General features: G+C 43.4%; 1 protein-coding gene across 3 annotated transcripts in view; it reads left to right on the top strand.

Moving 5' to 3' along the window:
• Position 1: 1 nt before the first annotated feature.
• EEF2K (eukaryotic elongation factor 2 kinase) overlaps positions 2 to 10,737 on the top strand; it is a 42,395-nt gene continuing 31,659 nt past the window's right edge. For all 3 annotated transcript variants that reach the window (XM_019542182.1, XM_019542183.1, XM_019542181.1), the window contains exon 1: positions 2 to 43. The gene's annotated coding sequence lies outside the window, so the exon portion shown is untranslated. The remainder of the gene's footprint in view (positions 44 to 10,737) is intronic.

Raw genomic sequence — 10,737 nt, 5'->3', positions numbered from 1 at the left:
TCCGCCCCGGCCCGCGAGAAGAGGCGCCGTCCCGCCGGACCAGGTAGGCCGGGGCCCCGCTCCCGCTGCAAACGCCGGCTCTGCCCCCGGCCGCAGGAGGGTGCGGGGTGGCGCAGCCCTCGTGTGTCGCCGAAGGGACCCGCTTTCCCCCTCGCCTTTGGGGGGAGGGTGTTGCCACAGCCCCGTCTGCCAGCTCTCCAGGTCCTCCTGGCTCTGGGGGCCGCGTTCGCGTCCCTCGTTCCTTCATGTTTTTGGACAACAGGCACCGGTTCCTCTCAGCACCAGCGAGCTCTGCCCCGTGTGTCCCCCCCACCCCCCTTGGCGCACGCGTTTGAAACCGTTGACCTTCCCTCCCGTCCCTGTTTTGTATTTTGTTTATCCCGAGCCATCACGGATGTGCCCTTAGAGACCCTGCTTTATTAAGGGGAGGCTTTTAGCTGTACTCAGTGGGCACGGGAAGCGCATTGAAAGGCCTGCGTCCACGGAGCAGCCTTGTCTGGTACAACTTCTGCTCGGGAACCGTTTCCCGTTCTCCGCTTCACGCCTGCAGAAACCCTGTCCAGCAGGAGCGCGTGTCGGTGGCGTTGGAGGGCTCGGGGCTGTCCCTGCACCTGCTGCAGCGCCGTGGATCCTGGGCAGCGTCTGCGAGGACCCAGCTCAGGGGTCAGGCCTGTCGACAATGTGACAGGTTGTTGTTGCTAGAAGGTGGTGCCTGTTTCTGTATGGCGGGGTTTCCTTTTTTATTCATGCTGACTAATCCCATGATAAGCATGTCCTGGGCTGGGGGCAGGATGAGCTGCTTCCTGATCTGGGCCTGACGATGCACTAATTTGAAAACCTGGTAACAGTTCTCTCCAAAGTCATTTTGCTTGTTTCTAAGGGGAGGACAATAGGAGACCAGACTGTTTTGACTGCAGGCTAAAATGTCTGAGTCAGCTGATTCTCTTTTGGGCAGGCTGCACAGGGCTCTGTCCAAATAGCCAAAGTCATATGGTACGCAAAAATCAAACAGAAGGGAGGGGAAAAAAACCCAGCAAACTTCCTCAGATCTGTTATTGAAAAAGATTTGTTATTGCAAACATAGGGGCAGGACGCCTAGCATCACAGCTGAATGCCAGAGCTAAAGCTGCTTGGGTAATAGCAAGCTGTCACTAGCTGTTCACATGTTGATGTATTCAGTCATAGATCTGAAAAAATGCAGACAGATAGCATGTCAGATGATAATGATTCTTTATAATTCTGATTACGCTAAATTAAGCAATGCCATGAATCTAGCTAAAAAATGCATACACTTAAAATGTGTTGCTAGTCTGATGGGTTTGTAATAGATGAACCCCCTTCTGCTGCACCTGAAGATGTTAGACATCCTTATTTACTGCTTGGAAAATTTCAGTTGGTATTTTTTGATTCTTACTGATGTATCTAGCACACCCAGTTTAAAACTCCTGCAGTTCCATTGAACAGGAGGAAATATGCTCCTTGGTTGCATGGGCTGGAAAGCCATTAAAGGATCCATGTAGTAAACAACTGGGTAGACACACAATGACAGGCTAAAAAAATCCTTTGAGTTGGTTAATATTCAGATCTCGTTTGTAGTGAAACACAGTCATGACACAATGCAAATAATAACCATCTGTCTAAATAATAGTCTTGCAATATGAAGTATCAGTACCCACAGAAAGTCAGTTATCTTATTTGCCCTGGATATTTTAAGCCAGTTGAAGTATCAGGTGGTTTATTAGTAAAAGGACACTATGAAGGTATTTTTGCAAGAGCTTTTCTTTCAGTGTTGTATATCTTGGCTTCCTGCCTAATGCTGATTGTCATGTCAGTATACTGTCTTCATATGATGTCATTTTGGGGACTTAGAAGTTGACGGGAGTGATTGAAAAGGTTTTTTCTCACCTTTATGGCTATAAACTTAATAACCCTTTGGCACCTGAAACTACAGCATGTTACCTAACTAAAAATGTTCTCTTTTGGGGTTGGAATGGTGATACAAACACGGTGGAGTTAGCACACAGTCCCTGTGTTGCCTCATTCCTATTAACACCTGCTAACCTACTGAGTTGTCCTGATTAGCCACAGGAAAGCTGGAAGGGATTTCTAACATGGAGTGTATACAGCAATGGTGCATCCACATACAGAAAAGTGCTGGAAGATGGGGCTTTTTGTTTGCATGTTTTTTCATTTAGTTTTTAAGACCTTCTTCCCCCACCCCCAAAAATAGCAAGACACTTTGGGTATCTCACTCTTTTTTTGGAGTGCCTGGCTGAGACAATTTACTATTGCTGTGCCCATTCTCTTATCTGTGTATTCCTAAAGGTAGGAATATTTATATGATTCCTAAGGATGAGTTACCCTAATACACAGACTATTGCTGTACTCTGCTGTAATTCCAGATAATACCATGGTATACTTCTAGGAGTATTGGAAGATGAACCATTACTAGGCTATTTTTTGGAACAGTAGTTAATTTAAAAAGTACATTTAATAATAATAATGTGTTTAAGCATTATAAAGGTAGTAGGCGTGTGATGGGATATGGTAAGGTGAGGTGTTGTGGTAATAAATAATAATGATACTTTGCTTGTGTTAGTAGTATGTAAGGTTTCTGGTGTTAAGTTTCAGGTTCTATTAATTCTATTTTATTTTTAATTTGAAATTTATAGGAATACTGTCAACCTGCAAAATTACATTTCTCTATAAAAATATCCTACCTATTATAATTCCAGCATCACCATTGTAACTGAAATATAATTAAGCTGAAGGAGATTAGTGGTCATTACTGTGGGGTAAATTCATTCTTGCTCCAGTTCTGAGCTTGAGACCAGAGACATAGTTAGCTGTGTTAGTCTTAAATCAAGAAGACGGCAGGGTAGATTTACATCAGACAGACTAACCAAAGTAGATATTAAAGTATACATATGAAATATGTAATACTCATATCTACTTCGGTTAATCTATAAGATAAAAATCTACCCTGCCTTCTGCTTGAGACAGGAATCATGGGTGGGAAGGCACAAACTTCCTCTGTGCTGATTCAGCCCCTGAGGGTGGGTTAGAACATTACAGAGGATTATGCTAAATTGTTTCTAGCTGTAGGGTGCACCAGGAAATAGCTGGAGGGGATGCTGCAGTCAGGCCAATTTCTATTTGTCAAAGTATTCCTGCACCCCACCAGTTACAACAGACATCAGTACTGGGACAGCTGTGGGATGTTCCTGGAGGGTTCCCCCAGATCCAGGGACAATCCTGTGGCAGCAGGTTTCCTTCCAGTTGCTTTGTGATTGCTTTATACTGGCTCTGTCATGAATTCTCCCCACATTTTTATTTGACAGCATCTTGTAAAGAGAAATGAGTGATATACAGATAGTAACTTGTTATTTATGTGGTTCTTTTGGGTGACGGGAGAGAAAAACATTTAAAAATGGATAAATATGAATGCAAATTAACAGAGGGACTAAGGCAACTCTCTGATAACTTCTTTAGCTCTTTCTGTTTTGGATTAAGAAGTCCATGCTGTGTTGATCAGCATGGTATAATCCCAAGGCTGGATTTAAAAGTTAGTGCTCTTTTACAGTTAACTTGTCTGTAAATGGTGCAGTAAAGTTAGAGCTGGGGTTGTCAACTGGGGGTACCCATACCCCTGGGGTTACTTTGAAAGGTCCCAGGGGGTACACAGGGGCAGGTGGGCTTGAGCACCTCCACCCCGCCCCACTCTGCTGGCTTGCAGAAGCAGGGCCCAGCAGGGCTGCACTGTGTTGCCACTGCTCCACAGCTTGCCCCACCCCCCCATGCTACATATCCAGCCGCTCGCATCTGGCCCCTTAGCACCCCCCCCACTCTGCATCTGGCTGCTCGCCACCCCCCGCCGGGGTACACTTATTAAAAAAGGTTGAAAACCCCTGAGCTACAGCATATATATAAGGCAGAAAATCATATGTTTGTCTCTTCTCCAGGTCTGCATACCATGCAATGCTCATTATTATTTAGTGCAAAGAAAGGTGGCAAGATAAATGACAAAGATTGTGGTTAGCATTGCAGTTAGCATTAATGAATAACATCAACACTAGACTTCGTGTCATTGTGTAAAGATGCAAAAAACAAGTATTGGGTTTTTTTGGGATGACATTGGGGTTTCTTGAGGTTTTCATGTCCAAATCAGTTGTGGTTACCGGAGTGATTTTTTTTTTTTTTATTTGAAATTAATTACAACTAGCACAGACTCTTTAAAACTTAATTAAATAAATGCATTGGCTAAGCAAACACCATGTCCACTTTAAAAGAATGATGGTTCCAAGAACACTCAGGGACTCTTACAAACATTGTGTTAGTTACACAGACAGACTGTGACGCAACATTTGTTCAACGGTATAGGTTGTAGCTGTGTTGATCTAAGGATGTAGATAGACAAGGCTCTTTGGGCTGCTCACTATGTGGGGCCTCGATCTGCCTCCCCATGCCTCTTCCCTCCCCCCTGCCTCTTCCTCCTCTACGGACAGCTCTCCAAGCTGCTGAGCTGCACATCAGCTATCAGAATGTATTGGCCAATATGACTGGTAATAATCGGCTGTCGGTATCAGCCAAAAAAATCTTTATCAGTGCACTCCTAGGTTATACAATGTTTTGAGTGTATAAAATGCTGTGAGTACAAAGCAGTGTCATTTTCAGTGCTCTACTGTCCAAAGGACTTCTACCTACAAATGCTACAAATGAAAGCAGATGTTGCTTTGTGTGTTTCACGTTTGGCCTGTACATATAAGTGGAATAGGCTCCTCTCCCTTTCTACTGTCCTTTCACTGTGCACTGGAGAAGCCTGCAAAAATTGTTTACCTGCAAATATTTGTTTAAACTTAACTAAACCCACTGCAAACATTTGGGTGCTTGTTTTTCACTGACCCATTCAGTGCATGAGCTTTGTCACTTCCACATGGGGACAAGAAGGGTTGCTCAGGGACTAGATATAAAATCCTGGCCCCTTTAAAAGTCAGTGGAAAGATTCCCATGACTTAAGTGCAGGAGCTCATGCTCAGACTTTTGATTTTTGATCATTTCAAAGAAAACATCCTGAAGCAGTGATTCCTGAATTGTGGTCCAGCCTGCTGGGTGTCTGTGGACCTGTGGGGAAGAATGCAGAGCAGAAACCAAGAGAGAATTTTGTCCTGCTAGGAAGTTTCAGTTGCATTTATGGCCAAAAGCTTGCAAAGAAAAGTCTTTCCAACAGTTTGAGTTGGTCTAATAAAAGATACCAGATTCACCCGAAGAACCTTGTCTACCTATACCCCTGTCACTTCTGCAGTATTATGCAACTGGGTTCCTTCTGCTTAGGCACAGAGGCCTCTTAACGAGTCTGGTATTTCTTTGTTGTCAGTTCAGTCTTAGTTAGATTTGCTGATTGACATGTAAATTGTAAGGACAGCAAACTGGCAGCAGAACAGTGGCAGACTGTGAAGTGATGGTGAAAACAACTGAGCCAGAAGGGCTGACTTATGAGCCATACTGTCCTGTTGCATGTTCAGCAGAAAACAGAAATAGTGAAGACATAAAAGAAGGACTTTTCAAATAAAAAGCTATACTCATAGTACAAAAGCTATTTATTTCCACCTTTTATTCAGCTTAATTCTGGCCTCAGCTTACTTTCCTCTTTTGTGTCCTTGTGTCAAGGTATTTAGCAGAATTTGCAGATTTATTGGAATCTGACATGGCCATGTCATGAGCACTTCTGCTACGGCCTCAACTGATTTTGTGGAAGCAAGTACCAAAATTGCTATCTAGACTATGGATCTCATTAGAGTCCAGTGCAGATACCCTGCCCCTCCATCACTTCGATTACAATAAAATAGTCCAGGTCTCAGGTTTGGATCCAAGTGGGATATCTTGTGGATTGGCTTCAGTTCAGCAATTCTTATGTGTTTTTAAACAGAAGTGGCCACTACTTAAAAATCTGTGTACTTTACATGACCATGAAAGCAGACATTGTTAGAGATGAGATGAGTTTTAAGGCTAAAGAAAAGAAGGGCATTTACAGGGTGGATATGAAGAGGGGCTCAGAGGTAGCTCAGGCCATGGGAGAGAAGAGCTCTTCTAATTGTAGAAGGCAGTATAAAAAATAAGTATAAACTTTAGCATGAGTGAGAGAGATGCAGGCCTGCAAGGAACTTGATCCCTTATGAGGCACATGCTCCTAATTCAGGGTTGCTTGGCAACAAATATTGTAGATGATAGCCTAGGTTCCCCCCCTCTCCACAGATGCAGTCTCATTACTTCAGATAAATTGCAGCTGGTAACACTAGGACAGTATTGTCAACCAACCCCCACTGTGTCAAAAATCATGAGACAGACTCTTAAAAATCAAGAGATTTGGAATGTAAATCATGAGATGCTATTTTTGAAGTGTGTGCGGTTCCCAGGGCAAAGGCAGCAGGGCACAGAGCCCCAGCCCGCAGTGGGCAGCCCACCTCTGCCCTGTGCACAAATCTGCCCCCTGCCATTAGAAACACTCCTGCCTTTGCACTCTTAGTGGCGTTGCAGGTCTCATTCCCTCATTGCAGAGACACAGGTAGAGAGGCTGATCATGTCCCACAGCTAAAATGGGATGCGACTGACTCTCTTAGGCTCACTGAGGTCAGTGGGCTTTATTGGAAGTCCTTTAATTTCGGTTTTTGAGACTAAGTGTACACTGGAGAACAGGAAAGATGATCAGGGTTTTGCCACAGGGGTGAAAGCTCTCCCCATCTCTGCAGAGCTTCTGCTTTTCCTGGTGAGACATCACAGCTTGGAAGTGAATTTGCTTGGGAAATAATAATATTTCTATGTGAGCTCTGCTGAGTCGTCATTAATATTCTCTTGATGGCATGTGCAAGGGAATCTCCACCCATTTGAAGCTCTCTGTGGGTGGAACCCGAGCTGTGGCAAAAAATATTTTGCAGCTAAGCTATGTTCTTACATAATAGAGCAGTTTAATGTGTGAATCGGCTCCAAGGACTTCATCCCATTAATAACCATCACATAATTCCTCTAAAACTCACGCCATTAGAAAAAAGGGATTATAGTAGGACAGAAGCCCATACAGCTGCTCTCTGCTGCTTGCCCTGATAGCATGTATTACAAGCCTACAAGAAGCATTTGCCCCCATCCTCACCTTCTGGAGGTGATTTAAATAGTGCTAATATAAACATAGGAGGTTGCTGTATCTCCTTGGTGAACATTTATTTTTGGCACAGTTCTGTTTGTAGTGAATAAGGATCCTACAGTACTATACCTGTTTTCTCCCTTGAAAGCACTAGTCAACACTTAGCACAGTTTAAATAATGCATGATACAGCTGAAGAAATATAGCCTTTTATTTCATTTTAGTGGCTTGTACTAAGTGAGCCATAAACTGCTCATGGGATATTTTTTGCTGAGTGACAGACAGGATAGCGTGCAACAGAAAGAAACCAGTTGTAATTTTAGCCAGTGCCTGGCCTTTGTAAAGCAGATGTTTTAGTGGATCAAGAAGATTTATGGGCAGGTGATTCTCAGCACCAACTGTGAGGGATTGCGCTGTACCCGCGGGGATGTTATGGATCTGGAGCTCTGTGCACCTTGTCCTGCTTTCTGCCCCACTGCTTGAAGAGCCCAATTTGCTGAATTCATCTTGTTAATAATTGACTAGGGTTCATTTTGGTGGAGTGTCCGGATGTTGTAGTAGGGAACTACAGGGACATTGGGACATGGGCTAAATAAGGAGAATGACCTTATCAAAGTGATAAATAGAATCAGAGGCCACTTTGGTTAAACATCCAAAAGGCATTGAGATTTTGGGATTTTTTTCCCCATCTGTTTGATTGCTGTCCACTACTTTGTACCTTTAATATGATGAAAATGCAGCAGAATCCTCTTCTTGGTTTAACTGGTAAAACTATAGACAAATCCTTCAGAATGCTGTAGTTTGGAGGGATCTTCCGGGCCATTTTGGCTCCAGCCTGCCTGTTACAGAGGATAGTGGCTACATGTCACTATTTGGGCCTTTATATTAATTTAAGGGAGTCTTTCCTCCTGAAGGGTTTTGCTATATGCATCAGTGAGACAGTTACAGTTTTGTTCTTTCACAGCCTGAGAGCAGCTCTGAAAAGATAAAGTGTTATATAGCACTCCTGGGTCAGTTTTTTTCCCCCATCCAGGAAAAATTACTTTTTGTGAAATTTCAGATCAACATAATTTAAGAGTCTCCCTGTTTGGTTCAGAACATCAACAACTTGTGTATGATTTACTTTGTCCAAAGAAAAAAATACTCTTTGTGAGAAATGCCTCTGGTTGTATAAAAAAGCAGGAAGAATTAAGAGCACAGAAGCAAGATAATCTACCCCGGAGCCAGAGTCAGGCGGAGTGGGGATGGATCACTGTGTGCTGCTCTGATAGCAGCTCTGCATTACAGTTCTGCAGCAGAGACCAAAACTAAAACCCCAGAGTTTTCCTGCTTGGAGGATCATAAAGAGTAAGGCTAGATTAGGCACAAGCTATTTTCCTCCATGTCAGAGAAGATGGAGTTGTAGTAGCACAGACAATGCAGAGGAAGTAAATTTGTATGAATAGTTAGGGGTCTAGGTTGTATGAATAGTTAAGGTGATAAGACATGGCCAAAATGCAGCCGACAAAGCAAGTGCAACAGGCAGAGTTTAGCACCACCAGCTCACAGTCAAGCTCAAGGTTCAGCCTTTGTATACTATACTGCACATGCCGGTATGGGATGCTCCATTGGGATCTGAGTGGAGCCTGTGTGGAGGAATAAGGTGGCATTTTATATGCTGAGACCTGTGTTGCCAATGAAACTACATCTCTTCTGAGAATCTTCAGGCCATACCATTTTATGTCAAATAGAGGAAGTCTCTTGGGTCTTGACAGGTATCCCAGGCAGTTTCTTGGTTGCAGATTATTAGCATCATTGCTCATGTGGTTGGAGGTGGGGGTGTTTTAATAAGAGCAGTTCCGAGACAGCCGCTGTAAATCAAATGACTCACCATCCTGTGTATTAAGCCACCCTGCATTTCAAAATGGCTGCAGAGGTGCTTTAACTAAAGCTCATTCAGCAAGGTTTAATTGAAGCACCCACATGACCATTTTGAAGCACAGGAAGGGTTAATATGTATGATGAGGAGGTGATGCTGGAGCATCCTAATTAGAACGTGAATGAGCATGTCTATAGGCAGTAATTTATTTTAATTATGGGGAAGTGTTGTGGAGCTAGGTTCTTTTCTAAGGGGGAAAAAATGACTTTGGGACAGCATTGAGTTGTCTTGGGGTTTATTTTTACCTATGAAAGAGCTTCATAATTGTATCCCAGTCCTGATTTAATTAAATGTGTGTTTTTACTTGTCAATATTACCCCAGCCTTGTTTACTACAAAGTCAGGAGCAAGAGTTTGGAAATTAGAAAATGAGGACATGCTTCTGTTTTGTTCCATAGTGAACAGATGAAGTAGGTGGCTGAGATGAGACCAAGGAGGTGATAAAATTAGCATGATTTACTATTTAAGGTTGAAGGGCCTTTTGATAAAGTGCACAAGCTATTGACAGAAGGTCAGAGAGAGAGACTGTCATGCCTGCCATTAGCTGAACTCTGGGCAGAAAAAATAGGGATTGATCTTAGTCCAGCGGAATTCATAGAAGGCTTTTTGGGTGAAAAGATTGGGAAAAGTGAGTGCGAGTGTTTCACTTTCAGCACAGGACCTGATTGCTAAAAAGTATCATCTTGAGCCCTAAACCTGCCCATCAAAGTCATTGGGAATGTTTCCATTGATTTCAGTGGATTTGGATGAGGCATATCATTATGAGCCCTGAATGAGCAAAAGAGAGAGAAAATACATACATAAATGTGCATATTATTGTGACCGGAAGGCTGCCAAACTGAGGCCCTAGTCTGGTGAATCAGTCAACGGGAAAGGCCTTCTATTGAGAGAGCCTAGTTACTTCCCCTGGAAAGTTCAGTTAAGAGACCCATAGCAAAAGCTTCCCTGCTGGAAAGGGAGATAGGTTGCGATTCTAAACCCAAGCAAAGAGGTTGAGACGTGTCATATGTATTAGAAGTGCATCGATACATCAGTATACCAGCCCCGTCCCACTCTTTCCTTCACCGCAGGGACTTTGATCTGCTCCCCCTATCACTCCCCCTCCCCACAGCAGACTTACTGGTGGGATGCTGTTCTCCACCCTGCCGGGCCACATATGGGCAATTGGTTCAGTATTGGCTGGTATGGCTCGTTAAAAATCAGCCATCAATATTGGCCTAGAAATGCTCTATAGGTGCACCCCTAGTATGTTTTCCCTCCCTGCTTGACTCTGCATCAGCTGGCATTAGTGACAAGTCAGTGTGGTCTGATACCTGAAAACTATGAAGCCTTCTTCGTACAGAGTGCGTTTTTCTGATTTTTGTCTTCCCGCAATAATATTCCACAGATTTTTTTCCCTTGGGTCTGCTAATTTTCCGTGTTATACATGGTCCCTTGATAGAAAGTTGCTGTTAGAAAATAGGTGATCTGATCCCGCAGTGAGAGTCGACAAAACTCACAGTTACTGTCTTATGAAGTCTGGGTTTTGTTTGAGGAAGAGGTGAAGCTGTTAAATAGAACAGTCAGAGACATATCCTCTGACATCAACCATCATTGCTTTAGGGATTTCAGGAAGAGTATGACTGAGGATGGATTACTCTAGGCATGCCTGGTAGTTACACGCTCCTTCTAAAGCGTATATTATTT

The sequence above is a fragment of the Crocodylus porosus genome, unplaced genomic scaffold (genome assembly GCF_001723895.1).
Source record: "Crocodylus porosus isolate Cpor-Errol unplaced genomic scaffold, CroPor_comp1, whole genome shotgun sequence".
NCBI classification, from domain to species: domain Eukaryota; kingdom Metazoa; phylum Chordata; order Crocodylia; family Crocodylidae; genus Crocodylus; species Crocodylus porosus.
The sequence above is the reverse complement of the archived record's forward strand: the minus strand, read 5'-3'. Positions and strand labels throughout refer to the sequence as shown.